At 48.4% G+C, this 24498-nt stretch overlaps 1 protein-coding gene across 1 annotated transcript in view; it reads right to left on the minus strand.

Annotated features, from left to right (window-relative positions):
- Positions 1–18752, minus strand: part of LOC138266824 (monocarboxylate transporter 13-like) — an 89691-nt gene extending 70939 nt beyond the window's left edge. The window contains exon 1 of the mRNA XM_069215499.1: positions 18671–18752. The gene's annotated coding sequence lies outside the window, so the exon portion shown is untranslated. The remainder of the gene's footprint in view (positions 1–18670) is intronic.
- Positions 18753–24498: the final 5746 nt, after the last annotated feature.

The following is a 24498-nucleotide window of genomic DNA, read 5'->3' on the forward strand; positions in this document are numbered from 1 at the left end:
CTTGGGGAAATTAAATTGGGAAACAGAAGAAGGAATCTGCGTGAAGCGATTGTTATCGCTGCCTCCTTCAAGTATGTTACAAGCTATAAGAGCAGAATGTCAAATGACGTCATGGACTTATCGGGGACTGCAAGCGGCGCTCAAGTTTTGGTTAAGCATAGGAGATGAGGGGATCTGTAAGATTGCGAGATTGTGTAAAAAATAAATAATAACAAGCGAGTTATACTGGGCGATACAAAGTGAGAGGACGGTTAGAAAAGATCTGCGCCCTCTTAGGCTTACCCAGCAACCAGTGGTGTGGAGAAACAGAACCTATGATTTAATGGTGAAGGAAAGGGCAAGAGAAATAGATCTGAAGTACCTGGAATGTAAAATTTCAACCCAGGTTATGGTGGGTGGAAGGAGGAATCCAGAAAATGTCCCCATTATAGAGGCTCTACCTGACCCAAGATTAAGGGATGCAGTGTTAGACCTCAGAATTGGGCTACACCCAAGTCATAGGGATTCCAAAGTAAAAGTATTTCTCAAGAACGCCCAGGGCCTTTGTACGTGTGGTTTACCGCAGAAATGTAGCACGCAACATCTACTTTTAGATTCTTATTGGCTTTTAGAAGTGTGTAAGAAGTTTTTAAGACCAATTTTTAAGGAGTATAGTATTATTAATCGGGATCAAGCGCCCAAACCACTAGTTGACATGAGGTTTCTGAATGTAACTTGCACACTAGGTCGATTTTTAATTGGATTAAGAGGGATTTTAATGGGTCTTATAGGTCCTTGTGTAATGTAGACAGGAATCACCGCGAAACATCAGAAACGTCTTCAGCGAATACACAACGCCTCCGCACGCCTCATCCTCGACGTACCCCGCTACAGCCACATCTCCGCCCACCTAAGACACCTGCACTGGCTACCCGTCAACAAAAGGATCACCTTCAGGCTCCTCACCCACGTACACAAAGCCCTCCACAACAAGGGACCCGAATACCTCAACCGTCGCCTCAGTTTCTACACGCCCACCTGTCAACTTCATTCCACCAGCCTCGCACTCGCCGCCGTCCCTCGCATCCGCCGAACCACTGCAGGTGGGAAATCCTTCTCCTACCTGGCAGCCAAGATGTGGAATTCCCTCCCCACCACCCTCAAGACCACCCAGGACCACCTCGCATTCCGGAGGCAGCTCAAGACCTGGCTCTTTGAGCAGCAGTGACCCCCATCCCCTAGCGCCTTGAGACCCTCACTGGTGAGTAGCGCACTGTATAAATATGATTGATTGAATGGTGGATGAAGAGATTAAATGGCTTTAAATTGATTATTTAAAATGTTATTGGTTGCTGATAACAGAGAAAATTTGCTAAGTTATAGCAAGGTGAAAAGTAAAATGCAGAGCACTTTATATTGAAAAAGCACTTTTTGAAACTGTAAGGATTTAAGCCTTATTAGAATCACAAGTGGGATAGTTTGGTGGACATGTTGTACCTTGGAGGATTAGTTGGAAAATTAAATTTATTCAAGGGTGAACAACTTAATGAATGCAATAAGAAACTTTTAATGAATTTTGTATAATTCATTGTTTATGGGATAGGTCTTTTTTTACAATGAATTTCGTATAACCTGTTGTTCTTATACTTTTAAGGTTTATGCCGAATAAAATAATTTATGATTCATTCATTCAACATGGAAATGTCCCTTCCTGTGTCCTTCCGACCCTCTTTGGAAACCTGGACGTGGTCTTCTAGCCCCACACTTGATGTGTGTGTTGTTCTCGTCTAGTGAGTCTCTGTGATGCTAGAGTTCACTACTCTGGAGGTAAGGTGGGCGACCCACTATTTGTGTATATTAGTGTGTAGTTCATGAGGGTGCAAGACACGCTGGCTTCCCGGCTCCGGTGCAAGGCTTCTCGGAGCGAAAGGCAAAATTATATGTTGCTGTTTGGGTGGTCCCACTCCTAGAGAAACAAGGACATTTATAGGTTTTATTTTTTTATTTGCAGTTAAATGCTCTCCTATAGCTGCACTGTCATGCAGCGACCTCTAGTAGCCTTTATGCTGCAGGCAACATGCGCATCCCCACTTGTTAGCAGTACATGTAGAGAGCATTTTATGTAGCACTGATACATCATCCTGACGAGCGCCTACCTTCCGTGTAGTTACTGGTCACAGCCCTTGCCCTTCCTGGAGGCCATTCCACTGGAATATAGAGGCTTTCAAGCAGTGATACTCAGCACTATCCCCTCGGTCTGACTTGGGATGTGTGCATTGCTTACTCAGCCCTTACATCTCTCCCCTGCAGGTAGCATCTCCGCAGCACGTGCTTATCTCACTGAGCCATCCTGGGGCACACTGACAGTGTGCTTCTTTGGTCTCCGTTCCGCAGTGCGGTGCAGGGCTGGAAATGGGACACTTTCACTCTGGGAACACATAAATTATGGAGGTAGAAAGGGGCGGAGTCGTGATGGGCGGAGTCATTAGGAACTGAGCCAATGACTGACAGACTATCCACTGTAAGTGAGAACCTGGGAGCAAGGCATAAGATGCCAGTAAAGCTGGCCTGGCTTCCTCATTGAGTCACATGGAGACTACATGTAGTTATTGGGGTGCCAAGCAGTGCTTGAAGTGGAGCGAGAAAAGTGCGGGAGATCTCGAAAGGTCAGAGGCCAAAGAAGAGGGATCGATAATTGTTCCTAAGAGTCGGGGCTGCTGTAACTGAGGGCGTATCCTAAACAGGTAGCCTTGAATCACAATGTCATATCAAAAACAAGAGATCACTGTGGTAATAGTTTGAAAAAACAGTTTAACAAGTACTTCCAAACTGTTCACAGATAACACAAGTTCCGCTTGCATTCAACGTAAAGTTCTGTTCAACGACACATACAGGTGCAGGGTCATTGCATCACAGGCGTCACATTTAATTAAACCACTTTGTGCTATGTGGCCTCGTTCACAGGTGATGGAAGCGAGACAGCTCTTAGATGCACATGTGTGTAGTTAAACTACAACACAAACACAACAGAACTGTGGCAGTCGAGGATGCTCAAACAAGTCTAATCGAGGCACATGAGTTCTGCTCTAACTGTTGATGGGTCGGCACCGCTGCGGGTTTAGGGTCTTCATCAGGGAAAAGGAAGGAGTTTTTGAGCACAACGAACTATATGATTGCCAAGAGAAGATGTCCTAGAGAGAAACTTACCAGGCAGTGGCATGTCGGGGCAGCAGATGCCCAGGTATGGGGGTCCACTAGTTCCAACTGTTTTCAAAAAAGGAAAGAATCCAAGAGAGGGGGCAGTAGAAGTTGTAAAGTTGTGGGCAGGTGGTGAATAAAGTGTTCATCACAACAGCATCTCCAGGTGGTTTACAATCAATGTGAATGAATCAAAGAAAGACATCCCACTGGCCTCTTCCTCCTTCCTAGTCCTTGTGCTCCTCCTTCTCTGTTTCCTCCTATCCCTGGCCTTCCTTCTCCTCCTCCTAGCTTTCCTTCCACGGCTCCTCCTGGTCCTGCCCCTTCATGCTCCCAATCCTACGCTGGGTCCTCCTGGTCCTTCTGTTCTTCTTGGTCCTTGTCCTCCTGATTCTCCCATTTATGGCCCTCCTCCTCCTGGTCCAAGTCCTCCTCCTCATCCCTCTGGTCTTCCTCCTGGTCCTTGTAGCCCACCCCCGTTCCTAGTCCCCCTGGCCCTGGACCTCCTGATTCTCCCCCTGTTCCTGGTTTTCCTGGTCTTGTTCCCTTGGCTGTGGTACTCCTCCAGGTGCAGCTTCTTCTCCCAGCCCTTCTGGCCTTGGTAGAGATGCTGCACTCCTAGGCCTGGTTCTAGTGCTCTTACTAACCCCTTCTGAATTCAGTCCTACTGGTGCTGCTTCTCCTGTTCATGGTTCTACTCCTCCCCTGGTCCTCTAGACCTTGATGCATCTTGTATTTTTCATCCTGGCCCTTCTGGGCACTTGCCCTTCTGGTTTTCTCAACCATGGTTCTTCTAGCCATTCCTTCTTCGTGGTCCTTTGTCTGTTTGTGACCCCCCTCTGGTCCTGGTTCCGTTGGGCCTTGTCTCCCTGGTATACCCGCTCCTTGTCTTCCTGGTCCTTCTCACACGTCCTCCTGCCTCTCTGTCTCTCATGACCTGTAAGGCCAGGCCCTGGTCCTCCTGGCTCTGGTTCGCCCAGTCTTCCTTGCCCTGATTTCCCTGGTTCTTCTCATCGTCGTTCTGATCCTTCTGGCCCGCACCCCGTGTCCTCATCCTCCTGGGCCTGGCCCCTTTACTCTCCTTGCTTTTGGCTGCCCTGGCTCCAGTCCTGTTGATCGTGGTGCTGTTCGTCCTAGTCCACCTGGTCGCCCCCGTCCTGCTGGGGCACAGTTCCTGCTTGTTATCGTGGTCCTCCTGCCAGTCTGACCACTATCCCTCCTCCTCATCATGGTCTTCCTCCTCCCCTCCACATGGGTAGCCAGGGTCCGCCCCCAAGCCGGTCACTCAAGCTTGTTTTTCTGTTCTTTGGCAGTGAATTGTTATGGCAAGGTGGGGGCGGGGGGGATGTGGAGGACAAAAAAAAAAGTCCACTACAGACCCTTGGCCAGGGGCTGAACACAGACAGGACCCGTCCATTCAAAAGGTGGGGTTAGGGCTGAAGAGACCAATGTGTATCTAGCAAGTTTCTGGATAGAATAACGAGAAGTTAACTCTGGTGGTTAATGCACTTGCTGCAGAGGTGTGTGCCACCTCTGGTCACCCCACAAAATAGCACGCAGGGTTAATGTGTCTGCTTCAGAGCTTAGTGACTAATGTGTAGGTCACAGATTTGTGTTTTATGTACGATAGCTCAGTGAGTTAACGATATTGTAACAAAGATTCTTGTGTTACCTACAGGCCACAAGTTACAACCCTGGTAATGTAGCTGGCTAGGCAACGCGGACACTTCATATAATTCATGCATGCTGCAGATTTGAAACATGGCAGGTGTTAACTCCATCTTCCATTATTCAAGGGTTGATAAAATGGAAAACACCAAACAGTTATTATTGTAAAATCTCCGCAGGTGCTGTGTGGTATATAAATGGTTCTTATGAGTGTACTTAATGGCCTAGCTTTAGATTACATTGTCACAGAGCAGGGGTAGACCTATGTATCTTATATACACAGTGCGCTGGAGATTGTCAAAAACAACTTCATATGATGAGAGCTAACTGCTCCCTGCCTGGGCAGTGATGGGTCAATCCCCTGGGGTCACCTGGGAGCCCAGATCTTGCTTAAGAACAGCTGCTGGGTCCGGAATCTGCCTGGACCCCTGCTCTATTGCAGCGCTGCCCCTCACCCCAAAGTCCTGTACCCTGCACAGCACAGTTCAGCAGGGTCTCAGCAGCCGGTTATGAGCGCCTCGAAGGAGTGTAGCGCTACGACACCGCAGATCCTTATATTGTAATTTGCCATTCTATAAAAACATCCCTTGAAGGTGGGGACGTATCGTTCTGTTTCAGATAAGACCCAGCGTGAATGGGCCTTACGGGGCTCCTCCCCCAGACACCTTATTAACAAACCTGTGCATGCTGATCAAACCAAACAAGGTACCAGCAAGAAATGAGGGGTGGAGCCCCCCCCACCCCAACAAGCACACGAGCAGCAGTTCTGGTTCCACGTGCCTTTACTCACAAGGGTCCCCGGATGTAAGGCCACGAGGCACTCCAGGCAGACATCAAGGTTGCAAAGGCACCTCTGAGGTCACCGTGGGCTCCAAGTGTGAATGAACTCCGGATTTACACAATGACAGATTATGTTCCATGAACTCAGTCATGCGGCCCAGTAATGGTGAAACATGTTCAGTGGTAGTCAACAAACGCACCTGCCAGTCAGCAAACAGAAGCAGCACGAGCCATGACCGATGACCCTTCACTGTGAGATGTGCTGGACTCAGACCAGAGATCCTCCTGCACCCATCAGTGTGTCCTTAATAGACCAGAGAGCCCGCTGCCAGGTCTGTGCATCCATCAATGTGTCCTTACTAGACCAGAGAGCCCACTGCCAGGTCTGTGCACCCATCCATGTGTCCTTACTAGACCAGAGAGCCCGCTGCCAGGTCTGTGCACCCACCAATTTGTCCTTACTAGACCAGAGAGTCCACTGCCAGGTCTGTGCACCCATGAACGTACCCCTACCAAAACAGAGGTCCCGCTTGCCGATCTGTGCATCCATCAGTGTGTCCCTGCCAGACCAGAGATCCTGCTGCCAGGTCTGCACACCCATCAATGTGTCCTTACCAGACCAGAGAGCCAGCTGCCAGTTCTGTGCCACATCAATGTGTCCCTGCCGGACCAAAGATCCCGCTTCCAGGTCTGTGCACAAACCAATGTGTCCATATCGGCCAGAGATCCCGCTGCCATGTGTGTGCACCCATCAATGTGTCCTTACCAGACCAGAGAGTCCACTGCCAGGTCTGTGCACCCATGAACGTGCCCCTACCAAACCAGAGATCCCCCTTCCAGGTCTGTGAATCCATCACTGTGTCCTTACTAGACCAGAGAGCCCGCTGCCAGGTCTGTGCACCCATCAATGTGTCCTTACTAGACCAGAGATCCCGCTGTCAGGTCTGTGCACCCATCACTGTGTCCCTGCCAGACCAGAGATCCCACTGCCAGGTCTGTGCACCCATCAATGTATCCTTACTAGACCAGAGAGCCCGCAGCCAGGTCTGTGTGTCCATCAATGTGTCCTTACTAGACCAGAGATCCCGGTGCCAGGTCTGTGCACCCATCAATGTGTCCTTACTAGACTAGAGAGCCTGGTGCCAGGTCTGTGCACCCATCAATGTGTCCATACCAGACCAGAGATCCCGTTGCCAGGTCTGTGCACCCATCAATGTGTCCTTACTAGACCAGAGAGCCCGCTACCAGGTTTGTGCACCCATCAATGTGCCCTTACTAGACCAAAGAGTCCGCTGCCAGGTCTGTGCACCGATGAACGTACCCCTACCAAATCAGTGATCCCGCTTGCCGATCTGTGCATCCATCAGTGTGTCCCTGCCAGACCAGAGATCCTGCTGCCAGGTCTGCGCACCCATCAATGTGTCCTTACCAGGCCAGAGAGCCAGCTGCCAGGTCTGTGCCACATCAATGTGTCCCTGCCGGACCAAAGATCCCGCTGCCAGGTCTGTGCACAAACCAATGTGTCCATATCGGCCAGAGATCCCGCTGCCAGGTATGTGCACCCATCAATGTGTCCTTACCAGACCAGAGAGTCCGCTGCCAGGTCTGTGCACCCATGAACGTGCCCCTACCAAACCAGAGATCCCGCTTCCATGTCTGTGCATCCACCACTGTGTCCTTACTAGACCAGAGAGCCCGCTGCCAGGTCTGTGCACCCATCAATGTGTCCTTACTAGACCAGAGATCCCGCTGTCAGGTCCGTGCATCTATCAATGTGTCCGTGTCAGACCAGAGATCCCGCTGTCAGGTCTGTGCACCCATCACTGTGTCCCTGCCAGACCAGAGATCCCGCTACCAGGTCTGTGCATCCATCAATGTGTTGTTACTAGACCAGAGAGTTCGCTGCCAGGTCTGTGCACCCATCAGTGTGTCCTTAGTAGACCAGAGAGCCCGCTGTCAGGTATGTGCACCCATCACCGTGTCCCTGCCAGACCAGAGATCCCACTGCCAGGTCTGTGCACCCATCAATGTGTCCTTACTAGACCAGAGATTCCGCTGCCAGGTCTGTGCACCCATCAATGTATTCCTGTCAGATCAGAAATCCTCCCACCAGGTCTGTGCACCCATGGATGTGCCCCTACCACACCAGAGATCCCGCTTCTAGGTATGTGCACCCATCACTGCGTCCCTTCCAGACCAGAGATCCCGTTGTCATGTCTGTGCACCCATCACCGTGTCCCTGCCAGACCAGAGATCCAGCTGCTAGGTCTGTGCACTCACTCTCTCCTGATTTTCAACCAATCAATCAATCAGTCAGGAATTTGTAAAGCGCACTACTCACCTGTGAGGGTTTCAAGGCGCTGAGAGGGTGCTGCTACTCTTGAGATGTCTCCTGAATGTAAGGAGGTCCTTGGTCTGACGCAGGTGGGTGGGAAGAGTGTTCCACGTCTTGGCGGCAAGGTGCAAGAATGATCTGCCGCTGGTGGTTGTTCTGTGGATGTGTGTGACGGTGGCGATGGCAAAGTTGGTGGAGCGAAGCTGTCGGGCCGGGGTGTAGAAGGAGAGCCATCTGTTGAGGTATTCTGGTCCGGTGTTGTGCAGTGCCTTGTGAGCATTGGTGAGGAGTTTGAAGGTGATTCTCTTGTTGACGGGGAGCCAATGTAGGTCTCCCAGGTGGGCTGTGATGTGGCGGGGATGTCCAGGATGAGGTGTGGGGAGGCGTTCTGGATGCGTTGCAGTCTTTTCTGGAGTTTGGCCATGGTTCCCGCATAGAGGGCATTGCTGTAGTCCAGTTTGTTGCTTACAAGGGCTTAGGTGACTGATCTGGTTTCAGTGGGGATCCTTATGTAGATCTTCCGAAGCATGCGGAGTATGTTGAAGCAGGAGGAGGAGATGGCGTTGACTTGCTGAGTTTGCAGGTTTTGTGTGTTATTGGTGGGAGTTGGTGCGGTTCCCAGTGTGGCAGGACACCAGAAACTGTATTTCATGTAGCTAGCTCATTGGGGTAGTTGTGAGAGCGAGTATTGGAAATGCTCCATTATTCAGAGCTAAGCCCTAAACCCTTTGCCCTCTTCCTCCTATTTATCTCACCCTCTTTTTGTTGCCTTTATAACACTGGGCTGCTTTCCACTGCTAACCTGTGCTAAAGAGCACGAGCTCTCTCCCCTAAACATGGTATGTTGGGTTACACCTGTTTGGCATATTTAATTTACTTGTAAGTCCCTTGTAAAGTGGCATACTATATACCCAAGGCCTGTAAATGAAATGTTTCTAGTGGGCCTGCAGCGCTGATTGCACCACCCATAGAAGGAGCCTTTCAAACCTGTCTCAGGCCTGGCACTGCAGTGGTTTACTGTCACAGTGGCTTGGCATTTCAAACTACCTACCAAGGCCTAAACTCCTCTTCTACTGCACCTTAGTCACACCTAAGGTAGGCTCTAGGTAGCCCTATGAGCAGGGTGCTATGTAGGCAAAAGGTATGACATGTATTATTTTGCTTTGCTTGTCTTAATAGTGAGAAACAGCCTATTTTGCTTTTCACTACTGGGAGAGCCACTTCTCTCATAGGTTACCATTAAGAATTATCATATATATTTTTAAGTGGTAATTTCTGATCTCAAAGAAGTAACGTGGGCATGTTTGGTATATTTGGAATGGTAGGAAGAAATCTTGCTTACTGGTGTAGTTGGATTTTACATTACTATTTTAGAAATGCCACTTTTAGAAAGTAGGCATTTCTCTATGCTCATAACTCTAGTGTTTTGCAGCTTCACTCCAATCCATGTGTAGGGCAGAGTGACAGTTAGACTTTGTGCATATTTTCCAGACAGCCACAACAGAGGAAGGGATGGTTGTGACAAGAGAGGCATCTGCATTCATCTGCTTACTGGTAGTCATCCTGGGCTGGGAGAGGAAGAGGTTCTTCACACCCTACATGCCATTAGGCAGTGTCCTGCCCTCACACAAATTAGTGATTTACCTCCTACTGATGTCTGGAGCCAAGGCTGGGTTAAAAGGAGTTGTGTTACACATTAAAAGGTTCCTTTACAGTTACCTCTTGCTCAGAGACATTTCTGAGTATAAGTACAGGGGTTCTAGCCCCATGTTTTTTAGAACACTTTTGGAACTGGGACTCAGGCTCAAATCCTTATACTCAGCACTTAAGTATCACTTTAGTAGATACTGTAACTCTGGCATCTCTCACCAGTAGCTTATAGGCTACCAGTAGCTCCCTACCTACTTGGAAGTGGCTCTCCTATGTGCAGATTAGCCTACTAAAGTAGACGGTTTGCTTGTTTGAATTAGTATAAATAGCAACATTTAAAAGTGGGCATTCAAGACAAAAATGTGTGTATTTTCAGAGCTCATAACCTGATGTTTGGATAAAAATGTCTTAATTTCCAAAACATGTTTAAACCTGTTATTTGAGTGATAGTCATGTGGCATTGGGGAGAATTATTACTAATATTATTAACTCAGTGATGGGGCAATGCAGCTATTGCTGTTATGTATTACAGCACCGGTACATTCCCAGGAGTGGCCATGAGCTGTGTAAATGTCTTCATTCATTCATTCATGTATAATCTATGTGGAGGTATTCCACATTGATAAAACATTGTTTACATTACTACTGGCAACCATGCTTGATGGACGGAGGAGACTACTGCTAGAAATCTAGAATTTGGTTGCCACCAATGTAATCTTGTCCGATGTGGCCACTATTACAACACTAATATTATTAGCAGCTTGTGATGGTTCTCATTGAACATAAGTTGCTCTTATTCCTGAAAAAGTTGGAAACCCTTGACCTAACTGCATTATTGCATCTTTGAAAACCTCCATATTTTGGTGAGAATAGATCGTCCAACCGAACCCCTGGGCATATTTCCTACTCCATGCAGTGTTCTTAGTGGACCTACTTTTGTGAAGAGGTGGTGCTATTTTATTAATGTTACGTGTATTTTGTACATTTTTACCATCCTACAGTCGTGACTTCTTCTGAGCTCATCAATGTTGGTGGGTGTTTCCTTTCTCACTCCTCTCTTGTTGTTTTGCTTCCTACTCTGATGGTTGTCTCTATAGTACATCTAGGGTTTCTGGCATCCAGCACAGGGCACATAGGATGCCGGAGAGCACCAGATAGCGTAGTGAGGCATCGTTCACTAGGCACGTAGATAGTGGTAAGTGTCAATTTTCCACCTTGTTCTTTTAATTATGTTTATAATTTTGTTAGCTGTTCTCATCAAGCGACTTACTTCTCCGTATGTCTCCAGCATGCTCATGGTGATCCGGTGGTGCTGAATATGGAGAGACTGTAGATCTTTTTGAAATTCAAATCTCTAGACTAAGGGGTGGATTACTTTTTTTCCTAGACCCGAAACAACCCGTTTGGTGACATCTTCTCCATTTTTGACTCAATGTACTTGAAAGCATGGAATTCTACCACTTCTGTCATGGAGTACTTTGGGCTTGCATCCCTTAGGTAGGACCAGCAGTCGCTGAGCATCTGGCAGGATGCACAGATCATCAATTCCCCTGAATGATCATGATGATGACGATGATGATGATGACGATGATGATGATAGGAGCTGGGTGTGTGGTACTATCTATGGCACAAGTTGCAGCATGCTATGAGGTGTCCCACTGTGGAACCCATGTGCGGGAACCATATTTGTTCTCCAAATATAGATTTTGTCTTGGCCATTCCCTCAGGGTCCTGATGTGACAGTTCAGTGACTGACCCCGGGGAGACTTTGGGATTACTAGTCTAATGTCTTGAGGATGACTGTTTCCTCAGCAATGTTCAATTTGTGGCATACTTTTCATAGTTGGTGGAAGGTTCGCTTGGTGTTGTTGTCGCTGCATTATTGCTCTGCAAGAAACAACTTTTGCTGTCCGTTCTCAGTGGTCTCACAGACAAGCAGTAAGCAATTGCCATTTCTAGAGGCTTGTGTTATTTCAGTGATAGGCATTGCCTGTAGACATCTTGGATGCGAAGCAGACAACAGACCTACCAACTCACACAGTACCACTGTGTCACACGATTTCGGCTCCCTTTGCAGACTCACACAGTGAGAAGCCGAAATCACATGGTGGCGGGAAAAAAGCTGAAAACCACTGTAACCAGTAGGGTTCCATCTTCTTTTCAGAGGAAGTAAGCATCTGATGTCCATTAAAAGGTGTGAAAACACCCCCAAAACATTGTGGACAGGCGTGATGACCATCTCTGTTTATTTGGGGGGGTAGCTGCTTGGTGAGGGGCCGAGTGCCTCTGCAAGAGACCCTACACCCTCCAAGGCCCTGGCCCCTCCTCACACCATGCAATGAATTTGTAAGTTGACAGGTTTGAGACAAATTCCTCTGTGAAAGCTGCCTGGTGATCACAGAAATTGTGTCTTGCAGGATGATCCGACAGATATTCCACAAGATTACTGAACCCCAAACTGCACAGTAACTGCAAACTGATACTTTTAGAGCTTGAGAGCCCATTGCTCAATCCATGGCAGTGGGAGCTGTGAAGTGTCTTTGAACACATCACTGCGTTATATTGTAAATACCTTATTTCTTTGTGAGTGCGTTCTCTGACGGAGGCGATCAGATTCCAGCAGACTCTTTGGTGCTCTTGAAGTTGGATGGCACTAAGTCCAACCAGACTGGCATCTTCTTTAAGTTTCGTGTTGGACTTTGGTTCAATCAATCATTCAATCAAGGTTTCACCTATGAGGGTCTCAAGGCTCTGGAGTTGCTAACTGCTTCGTGGGGATGTGTTAATTTGAACAGCCAGGTCTTGAGTCCTGTCCTCAATCGTTGGAGTAATGAGGCGGTCCTGAGGTGCTGGGTAAAGTTTTTCCAAGCTTTGGCTGCCAGGTGTGAGAAGGAGGGTCCTCCACTGCTGCCTCAGCGGATCAGGGGAGTGCCTGCAAGCAAGAGGGAGGTGAATCGGTTGAAGTAGTGCATGGCTGTGTCCTTCAGCATTGTCATCTTTATCTTCAACAATGTGTTGCATGTACTAGTACCACTCCCACCACGACAATGCTATTGTTAAGTTTCAGTGGAGCCGGGTCGTTGTTGCCAGAAAAAGGATGACTCATGTTTTCTACTTAGTGCTTTGCAGATTTTGTGTTCCAGAAACCAAATGAAACAAGCAATTGGAATGCAATGGGTCTTGCATTTGCTCCAGTAAGAGCTATTAGCATTGTAAATTTCCTAACTGGACTTTTCTTGTCACATAAATTGAAAATGAAAAGTCAAAAAGCTGACATAAGTGAGCCAATTCAAAGTGCCGTGAGCGTGAAGGAGATACACAAAAGGAAAAAGAAGTTCCCTCCAAGTCAAACTTATCAGCAAAACTACAATTATCCATGTAACAGGGTCGATGGCTAAGGCAGTAACAAAAATGCCCCAAGGAGGGAGAAACGTGAAGTATTTACCAATGATAACAAAGGATTTTTGAAAGGCAAGTCTGCGAACGGGTGATAGTGCTGGGCGTGTGGTGGGCTTGGTTAAAAGCCCACAGATAGATTACAACACATCAGAGCGCTTGCTTGCTCAACCTAAAAAGTGGACTTTGTGGGAAAACTGCAATCAAGAAGTGCATTCGTGACCACAGGAAAACACTTTACTTGCTGTTGTATACAACGGGCGTGCTCATCTCACAATGGATAAAATACTGGAGTGTGGTGCAAAACCCAACAATACGTTGTACTGTCAAGGATATTTTCACCTGGCTACTAGCAAGTGCTGTGCCCTTTTCAGAAGTATCTGTATTAGTGAAGAACTGGATGCATGCTGCCTCTCTTCAAGTCAGTACTGTACATACCTGTGCTCTCTGGAGTACTTATGTATGCAAGGGTATTTGGAGAGCACAAACTGAGAAAGTGTGTACTGTTTTTTTCTCAGTAGAAAGCAGAATTGGATTAAAAGCTAAAACATCTCTACATGGCACAGCCATAGAAATTGACATATAAAAGAGGTCTGATCTCCCTAACAACTTTCAGTTGGAATTACATTTATATCTACTCTGGTTCATGAATTACAAGCAGACGCGGACAGTGATGTTTGCTTCACACTTGCACAGTGTGGCGACGCGCAGTGCAGCATAGAGTGGGCCTGGAATGTTGTCCCTCTACCTAGATATTGTGGGCATGAGACTTGGCATGAAGGGGTAGGTTTGTCCCTTAATGTACTGCAATACATACAGTGCGTTTCCTACTTCCACATCTGTCTACCACTGTGTATAATAAAATGGAAGCTAACTTGGCCTGCCCTTATTTCACAGTTGAGTACCACGGAGAACCACATAAAAGACCACAAAGTCATAAGCCATGCTTTTTTTTAGTAGTGAACAGTCTTACTAACATTGCAACCCACCCACAGGCTATGTTCAACAGCATGGAAATAGTTTATCAGAAGTAAACAGTCATTACAAACTCAGGTTACAGCAAACCATTCAGTTTAGGAAGTACAACATGAACACTGCAAACTGATCTGGCTGTTGGCAGCATCTGATAAACCATGCTCTAGGTGTGAACCCCCTCCCATGAGCTCCCATCCCTCAGCTCAGGATGTGCACACCTGCCAGAAGGTAAGGCAGAGACCTTCAGTGCAAGAGAAGAGCCTTACAACAGAGTCATCACTTTTCCAAATTAATTTTGATCAATATATGATGCCAAGCATTGACATTTAAAGAGCTCCAAGACAAACAAGCATGGGATACATCTGATATTAGTCTCCCAGCAACCACTACAACTTCAAAACTTGAAAAGGTTGTGTGGAATAAGCATAAGATTTATGCCACTTATATGCATGCCACATGCATAAACATTGGCATTCTTAAGCAGACGTATGTTATGAATACTGTGACATTTAAAGGAAGTCCTGATAAAAATGACTTCTCAGCCCTCTGGTTGGAGGTGAAAGACAGCCGCGATCAGAAGCAACCTACCTGCAGCCTCAGCCCTGCACCCCCAGTGCATCAGCCGGGGGTGTCGCTCAGAACTGAAGTCACCTCACCCAGACTGGAGAACCGCCTGTGGCCGGTGCTAAATATACAGCATGAATGGGTTAAAGCTGCATCAGCAAGGAAAATACACAGGTCGGAAAGACAGAGAAGATAAGCATTGGCAGAAACCACCTCATAGGGAGAAAGCAGGAACCTGCAAAGGAGCTAAAGGGGCAGGAAGGATATGGTATGGTATAGTATGGTATGGTATGGTATTGGATTTAAGACTACCAGCCTTAGTATTTGGTGCACCAACATTTAATCGCACTGGCCGCTGGCTTCTGAGCCGAGCTTTGGCCACCAGCACTCTTTCTTTCACAAATTAAGCACTGGTCATACCCTAAGCCGCAGGCAGCGGGATGGTGGTGGGACACACACTCAGCAAATCACCAGATTGTGGCAGCAGGCCACACGGGGATTGAATGTGGGGGGTTTTGAGCAGTTAAGTTGTTGGTGACTTGATTCTCAGAGTCCTGCAACACAATTTACATGGGGACATCACTTTGCGTAATGTCATTAGTGAAAGTGTCAGAACTCCTCAATTTTTCCTTTGGAGTGTACAATAAAAATCCTTGCTTTGTGCCTACTGGCAGTGCAGCTAGCATATCTATCTGCCTTTAGCATGTAACAGGGCTTTTTTGGAGAGGCCCCATTGAAAACAATAGAGGATATAGATTTTACAGAAGTGGATCGTCTTCAGGATGGATGATTCCATTCAAGTCAACAGGTAGCATTTGGTTTGAGGGTAAAGATAAATCCGAAGAGGGTGACATCGACCAAACGAATGCGACTTGAGAGTTGAGCAATGTGACAGTTGAAGCTGGTGACCTATGATCTGGGCTACTAGAATTATGCGATTGTGCGGCCGTGGCAATTGTCATATAACTATAGGTTTGCTGCATTTGCCACATAATCCATCATCTGTCACATAATCTGGAGATTTTAACAAAACCAAATTTTGTTTCTAGCGCCAATGGTTGAAAAGTTACAAAAATTGCAGCAACACATGTTAAACGGATAATAATAAGGTGGAAGCAATTCCCAGACAGTGTTACAAAGTTTAACAAGCATTTGCAATGCAACGGGTCTCGCGTTTGCCCGTGTTAGAGCTGATAGCGTTGTAAACTCCTAACCCGACTTTTCACTGGTAATGAAACCTATCAGCAAAAGTGCATTTATGTACGTAACTCGAAAAAGTGCAATTAACTGTGTAACAGGGCCGATATTATGGAAAGCGATCGACTTCTGCCAAGCGAGATCGCATTGGGAAAATAGAGAAAAAGTAGTCCAATAGCTGGACAGAAAACAGCGAGCCTCGCATGTTTTCTGTGCTTGGTGATGCGCTCGAGGAGGGCTATCCACCGGAAAAGGCATGACGTATGCGTGCCTTCCACTAATGAAATCAAGCAGATTCTAACAGGCAAGCCCACGAACCAATGAAAAACACTGACGTGACGTGGGCAGGGCTCAGAGCCCTTTTTAATTACTAAAGCGTCTCGCTTAGCGAAACGCATGCGCAAGCACATGTGACGCAGGCTCGACCCTAAAAATGACGAAATAATGAAGTAATCCGATTAAGAATGTATCGCATTATATTGCATAATTTGTGTTTTCTTGTTGCATAATTCAAGTGGCCCTGCCTACGATACACCCAGTCTGGCTCTGACCTAAATACCGTCAAACTGGTGTCAAACTGCCACCCAGAATGTTGTTATCTACATCCTAAACCCTGTCCGTGTGACCAGTGCTGATCCATTTTTTTCATAAAGTAATGTGGTGGATTGCGCTCCTGATGCAGAAACATTTGCAACATGCAGGTCACATTTACAAAAGCCAAAAAGGTGACTCCGTGTTTGATCCTTGTGAAGTTGATACCAGGTACTGACTGTATTGTAAATCCATTTACACAGCAATTAAATGTCTTCCTGCGAGTTTGTTTGTATTAACATCTGTCAAGACAGCCTTTGTGCAGTGGTGCCCCTCACAGCTGGGTAGCCTCTGGCCTGGAGCACCCAAAACAGAGGCTCAGGATGGTGTGAGGTTTCTGCACTTTATTGGTGTCCTTGAAACTGTAATCAAGGAAGACAGCCTCATCCGAAAGGTCCCATTCGACCTGCATAACAGAGCCTGCAGTCCAGTCCCATCCAGTCCCCCTGTTTTCTACCACAAGGCAGTGCTCCAGGAAGTCTAATCAGCAGCCACTTGCTAACAAAGCCTTTATTGAATTTCTATAGGGAGTCCTGTAACCACACCTCTCCTCTCAGTGTCTGGAACTCCCCCTCCAGCCACATGAGGGAAGCCAACACACTTCCACTGTCTGGGGAAGCTGTCCTCACCCTCCATCTTATGCAATGTCAAACTAGAGGCAGTCTAAATGTATCCCCCTTTGGTTTGTAATTGATACAGGGAGCAAACTTGAGGGGGAACATCTGAGGACAGTTTCCCCAGCATTTACAGAATTTCCTTATCAACGTTTGCATTATTAACCCATATAGTTACTCACATTGTTTTAATCTTGAGGTTACGCCTTCTTTTGAGCACAGTCTAATGCTCTCAGTATTTCTCTATATATGCGTCCAGCGCTACTTTACGCTTCCAACCCCTGAACTGAAGCAATGGCCTCGTGGTAGACTAACCATGTCCAGACTATTCATCCGATTCTAGCGCCTACCAAAGTACCTAATATAGCACTATCTTCACATCCGAGCAGTGCTTCTTTCCACAGTCCAGCGTCCTCAATACTGCAAGCTATCTCAAAAGAACATCCTCTGTATTTCAGAAATACTGCATGAAAAGTGGACTTAACTTTCAACTTATGGCTCGTGCCTCTTTCAGAAATAGTCCTCCCTTCCATCTTCTGCACGCCTCCCCTCCTTACCACGACCTTCTCTAAGCCACATGCATGTTTGCTTTAATCTCTATTAGTGCAATCCTGCAGCTAGTCCACACTCCCTCACACCCAGCACAGGTGCAGCATTGCAGCCTCCCTCACACCCAGCACAGGTGCAGCACAGGCAGCAGCGGTGCAGCCTCCCTCACACCCAGCACAGATACAGCACAGGCAGCAGCGGTGCAGCCTCCCTCACACCCAGCACAGATACAGCACAGGTGCAGCATTGCAGCCTCCCTCACACCCAACACAGGTGCAGCACAGGCAGCAGCGGTGCAGCCTCCCTCACACCCAGCACAGGTGCAGCACAGGCAGGAGCGGTGCAGCCTCCCTCACACCCAGCACAGATACAGCACAGACAGCAGCGGTGCAGCCTCCCTCACACCCAGCACAGATACAGCGCACGCAGCAGCGGTGCAGCCTCCCTCACACCCAGCACAGATACAGCACACGCAGCAGCGGTGCAGCCTCCCTCACACCCAGCACAGGTGCAGCACAGGCAGCAGCGGTGCAGCCTCCCTCACACCCAGCACAGATACAGCACAGGTGCAGCACAGCAGCCTCCCTCACACCCAGCGCAGATACAGCGCATGCAGCAGCGGTGCAGCCTCCCTCACACCCAGCACAGGTGCAGCACAGGCAGCAGCGGTGCAGCCTCCCTCACACCCAGCACAGGTGCAGCACAGGTGTAGCAGTGCAGCCTCCCTCACACCCAGCACAGTTGCAGCAGAGGTGCAGCAGGGGTGCAGCAGGGGTGCAGCAATGCTGAGTCCCTCACACCCAGCACAGTTGCAGCAGAGGTGCAGCAGGGGTGCAGCAGGGGTGCAGCAGGGGTGCAGCAATGCTGAGTCCCTCACACCCAGCAGGGGTGCAGCAGAGGTGCAGCAGGGGTGCAGCAGGGGTGCAGCAGAGGTGCAGCAGTGCCGTTTCCCTCGCAGACAGTGCTGTGTCTGTCTCTCGGTACCTGGTCTCCATGGCCCGCTCCGCCTCCTCGGTCTCCAGTTACAGGTGCAGCTGAAAGCGCCAGGCCGGTCCCTGGGTGATCACCGCTCTCCCTTCCTCCGCGGGATCCTGACAGCTCCCCAACACTGCCAGGAGCTAGCGCGGGACGCTTCTAAGCACTACAGATCCCTAGAGGCGGGCCCGTCTCTTACCTGTACCGGTGACCCTGGCCGGCGCTGCCCGGTGTGCCCGCTCCCCTCGGCGCCTCCCTGGCATCTGGGCAATCCGAGCTGCTGTTGTTGTGCCCGGTCAGGTGTGCAGGCGGGACACACCTGGTAACCGTAGTGATCGGGGGATTCCCCTGGCACCGGGAGAAGGCGCCGCGAAGACACCCAATCCCGAGCAGGAGACGGGCCTCGGGGAGAGGCAGATGGGCCTCTGGGTCGCGGGGGCCACTCAGGCTGGCATGTCGCGACTGTCGTAAACTTCCACTGACAGGCGGCACGTGGGGGAAGTGCCATTCACGTCCAGATGACCAGTTGCAAATGTTTACTACTGGTTCCAGTTAGATTTCTGAACTGTGATGAAAACACTTGATAATGGCTTCTTCCTAAAACTAGTTGTTAGTAACTTTGTTTTTTCAACCAGTGAAAGCCGGGACTGACACATGACTTCATGTCAACAGAAAGGCGCACAACCAGGCCCATGACTGCATGTAGGAGCCAAGTGCATTCTGGGAGTTGTAGTGCCGAAGTGCTGCATTTGAACCACATTCATTAACCGGCGCATCCGATCACAGTTTAAACAGATATGTCCAGGATGTTAACAAGTTGTCAAAAAGTTTGCAGCCCCCTTGGAGCGCCCCTTGCTTTTTTTAACTGGACCCAGATGTTGTGGGGTTCGAACACCCACATACTGCAATTAGGTACGAGAGAAACCATTTGCAAGTGGCGAGTTGCCATTCCCAAGAAAGTTGGCTTGTATAGCGCACAGTAACTTGAATGTGGACGCCTCCAAGCACCCTGCTAGTCTTACTCATGCAAACTGAGTGGGTAAAACATAGCGATTACCAGTGTACTGGTTGGAGTGTAAGCCGTGCGTGACACTTGGTGTGACTGAGACCCCATGAAAAAGCAGAGGGCGTAGAGGACATCAGGCGGGCACTAGACGAAGATGGGGGAGGGAGGGGTGCAGATTAAAAGAGCCACCGGTGCACGGTGGTTGGAGACTAATACATTATTATTTGAAGATATAATCAGCCTCACTATGGTGCCACACCCCCCAATTTAGAGTTCTGCAGTAAATGAAAATTCCAAGATTCCCGCTCGAAATGCTGAATTTTCTCCACATTACAATGTCAAGTGAGGTGGAAATTCCACCTTCGGATCCTCCTCTGGATTTAGCACGTCACCCTTAACTGGAGGGCAGGGGCGAAGCCTGGGCAGTAAGATTTGGGGTGCTGGCATATAATGTTAAAATACATTATATGACAAAGAGGGCGCAGGAGAGGGGCAGTGGAAAGGGAGAGGAATGCAGATTGGTAGGGGCATTGGGGCCAGATTTAAAAGGCCCTTGCACCCCATAGCGCCACATTTACAACATCATTTTTGCTGCAAATGTGACGCTAATGGGCCACTACCATAGCGCCATATTTACAAGGTGGGGCAAACTAGGTTTAAACCCAGATCTGTGACTGGGGGTGAGTGAGTGCATTGTTCAGCGCTCCGTCCATCATCCTTTTGTGTTGCTAAAATTGCCCTATGTGGGAAGGGTATGCCCAGACGTGGGTCCCTTGCTCACTGTGCCACTGGATTCAAGCTAGCCTGGCTGATGAATGGTGAAACCCTGAAACCGGTCCCAGGATGCTTGTTTGCGGTCCAGTGAGGACCTGGCTTGGCAGTTCGGGCTGGACTGCTGCCATGAGGCACAGGGTCAAGACTGATTTGCATACGGCTGGGTCCAAACTGGGGTGGCATGGTGAGCAGAAGAACAATGGATTAAACCCAGATCTGTGACTGGGGGTGAGTGTTTGCATTGTTCAGCACTCCGTCCATCATCCTTTTGTGTTGCTAAAGTTGCCCCAATTGGGAAGGGTATGCCCAGACGTGGGTCCCTTGCTCACTGTGCCACTGGATTCAAGCTAGCCTGGCTGATGAAGGGTGAAACCCTGAAACCGGTCCCAGGATGTTTGTTTCCGGTCCAGTGAGGACCTGGCTTGGCAGTTCAGGCTGGACTGTTGCCATGAGGCACAGGGTCAAGACTGATTTGCATATGGCTGGGTCCAAACTGGGGTGGCATGGTGAGCAGAAGAACAATGGATTAAACCCAGATCTGGGACTGGGGGTGAGTGTTTGCATTGTTCAGCATTCCGTCCATCATCCTTTTGTGTTTCTTTAGTCCGTCGGGCCCTTTGCTGTTTAGATGATGCTCTTGTACAGCCGGAAGTCTGATACCAGGTGACACACATGATTACTCCAAGCAGGTACCAATAGAGCTGCAGAATAAACACACCCACCACCTTCTGTCCTGTAAACACACCCACAGACATTCTGGGGCTGTGCTGTCAGGGAAGCCTTCAGCCACATCAATTGCCAAATAATACAGACAAACAAACCACAACAGTCTGTGCACTCTTAAAATGCAACACACCTTCCCACTTCCTAGAACCGTAAACCGAGAAAAACAAGACAAAAATTATTCCTTGGTATCTGAAGATATGCAAGTAAATGCCCAACACCACACTATCCCAGAGAAACAACAGCAATTCAGATACACAATTTAATACAATATAACATAACTTTACCTTTGTAAATACAGAAAAGTAGTAAAGTTAGACTTTTGGTCTAACTTTACCTTTGTTAATCAGGCCCTAGATTTGTAACCTGAGGTGGGAGCTGTAAGAGAAGGAGGGAATCAATGGTTGCTTCTTCCTAGGGCTTTTCACTGCCACTACAGTGATCTCAAGTTGACCTACATCTGCAGTGAGCACCTGACCCAAAATTGTTTTTTTTCATTTGCATTTTTGTACCTTTGTTTTTTCCAGGGAAAATGCACCAGTGCATGTACAAATAAAATAAACAATTGTGCCCCTCTGTCCTTGCTGGACACACTGCCCAGAGAAACTCTTTTTGTTGTCTCTCTTTTTCGGTTCACTTATTTATGTATTTGGTAATGTGAAAGACAGAAAGAGAGAGAATAAGGCAAACAGAGAAAAAAGAGTACTACAGGAGAAGTGAAACAAAGAAAGAGAAGAGGCAGGAGAGATGACGAGGGCTTGGGAATGACAAAGGTGCGGAGTAACATGGATGGGTGTACAGAAGTGTACATCAGCTGAAGGGACCAGCGCCAGGTGTGGAATAGGGTGGAAAGTTTGCAGAGATTATTGCCCGCCAATACAGCACCTGGGGGTGGTTGGACAAAGTAGGTTTGGGAGCAAGTGGGCACTGGGGCTATCATTTTTAAATAAAGAGCACATGCTAGGAGGAGAGCTAGGGGAACAATAATATAGATAGAAAGGCAGGGGAATTAGATCCTTCCATCACTACAACACGGAGACCCTTCACGCGCTGAACGCAGAACGATCCGCCACCTGCTATCACGCATCACCCAGAGACACCCATGGACCATTCTTCTCCCTCCACTGCCACCCCACCCTGCAACAAGCACCAAACCCTCCGGCCGCTAAGCCATCGAACACCAACCTGGAGCATCTCAGCTGCATCTTCCTCTACGTTTGTTCCCTCCACAAACACGCTATAGAACTCTGGGACCTACTGGACTCCACCGCCCCAGACATAGCCTTCCTCACTGAAACTTTCACAAACCCAGAATCTGCACTGGACATCACTATCACCATCCCCCAGCTGCTACAAACTGCTCTGCAAAGACTTTCCCTTCTCGCCCAGGCGGCGGCCTGGCCATCGTATACAGATCCTCCCTCCATTTGACAACCAGAGCAGAATAACACTTCCCCCTCAGGGAGCACCTCCACTTCCAGACACACAGCACACCCAAGTCAACCTTCTGCGGCACCCTTGTCTACAGGCAACCCAGCCACCATCGAGCCTTCAGCGACTCTATCGTCGACATCATTGCCCCATATGACCACACTAATACATATGGATCACTCAGGGTTTATACCGCGACACATTATCCTACATAACTTATGTTGTCTAACACATGTATATCACGCATCAAAACTTCAGAACGATGACTATGCGCTGGCGCTATAGGACATAGCTCAAGCATTTGACTCTCAAAATTGGACATACCTCTGGTATGTGCTGAAGATGGTGGGGCTGGGCCCGGGTTTTATCGACTGGATTCGTCTTATGTACACAAATCTATATGCTCATGTGTGGTCCGGATGGGTGGTATCGGACCCTGTGTGACTAGAGAGGGGCACACAGCAGGCAGAGATGACCCCTGCTGCTTCTTTTTGCCATTGCCATAGAGCCTTTGGCCAAGCTATTGTGTCTGGTGATGTGGCCAGGGGGGATAGTGTTGAGGGAGACCAACCATGTGGTCTCCCTGTACAATGATGATGCACTGATCTATCTGCATCAAACAGTCCGTTTGGTGCCTATCCTCCTCAATCTTCTCCAGGTATTTGGACAGGTCTCAGGGCTGCATGTTAATCCAGATAAATCTAAGGTCTTCCTCCTAGGCAGATGGCGGATGAATCAGAGGAGGATTTGCCCCAGGTAGGGGGTCCCTTGGACACTGGCGGTAACCTGAATCCTAGGTATACAATTAATACACATGGCTCCGGCATACCATGAGCACAAACTGGGAAGGGTGGTGGAGGGGCTGCGGACCTCGACCCAGTTTTGGAGAAAGCTTCCGCTATCCCTTATGGGTAAAATTGCTCTGGTAAAAATCATAATAGTGCCCGAAGTTTATATACCCTACAGAACACTCTACATGCAATCGCTTACTCCTATTTTCGAACTCTGGATCGCCTGATAGTTGATCTGTTTTGGGGCTCTGGGTGCAGGCAGGTCAAGCTTACCACCCTGCAAAGGCCGTGGAATGGGGGGTCTGGAATTCCCATGTCTAGAGCGTTTTTATATGGCAGCCCAGCTGCAGCACTCAGTTCATTGGCTCGATGAAGCCGACATTTGGGAGAAGTTGCTCAGTGCTATGAATAGAGATGACAATCTCAGGCGCTCATGATGTCTGGTGGCCGAGTGCCTCGGGCGACACCCTATGTTATTTGACTGGTTGCACAGGTGTGGGAGGAGGTGGTCTGTCAGGTGAGTCGTCGAGCTCCATATGCCCCAGATATGCCTCTGTGGGTGGTGCAGCCTTCCTCCATATCTCCAACTTCCTTTCAGTGCAAAGGTGGAGGATGCGAGGTCATGGGAGATCTATACATAGAACAACACTTTATAACCAGGAGAGAGGCCATAGACACCTTCTCCCTGAGAGAGGGACAATACTTACAATATATGAACATTTCCAGTACAGCGCATGAAATCTGGCCCTCCTTTGTGAATGAACCAACTAAATCCACCACACTAACCACTATACTAGAGATGGTCCAGGGCTGTAGCCTGATTAATGACTTATATCGAGCCCTCAGGGAGGACCGTCCACAGACGACCCTGCCAATTCAGACTCTATAGGAAGGGAACCTAGAACGACCTCTAAAACCCAAAGATTGGGAAAAAATACCCAAAGGAATAAAGAAGGTCAGCTCCAACAAGCTCATTCAATATAATTTTATCAACCAGATATACCTGACACCAAAAACTCTGCACACAATCTATACAACTCGCTCAGAGAATTGTCCGCAGTGGAATTCTAACCTGGCAGTCTTTTTGCATATGGTCTGGGCATATCTATCTCTAACTCCCTTCTGGCAGATTGTCCTTGATAGTCTGAATAAAGCAACGGGATGGGATGTACAGCCAGAAACTCATAAGATAGTGCTCGGTCTGCTTCTCTACCCAGCCAGGAAACATCTAAGCCGCCGATTTCTCCTTTTAGGAGTGGTGCTGGCAAAGAGACGCATTGCTATAGGGTGGCTCCGATCAAA

Source organism: Pleurodeles waltl, chromosome 12 (genome assembly GCF_031143425.1).
Source record: "Pleurodeles waltl isolate 20211129_DDA chromosome 12, aPleWal1.hap1.20221129, whole genome shotgun sequence".
In the NCBI taxonomy this organism is placed as follows: Eukaryota; Metazoa; Chordata; class Amphibia; order Caudata; family Salamandridae; genus Pleurodeles; species Pleurodeles waltl.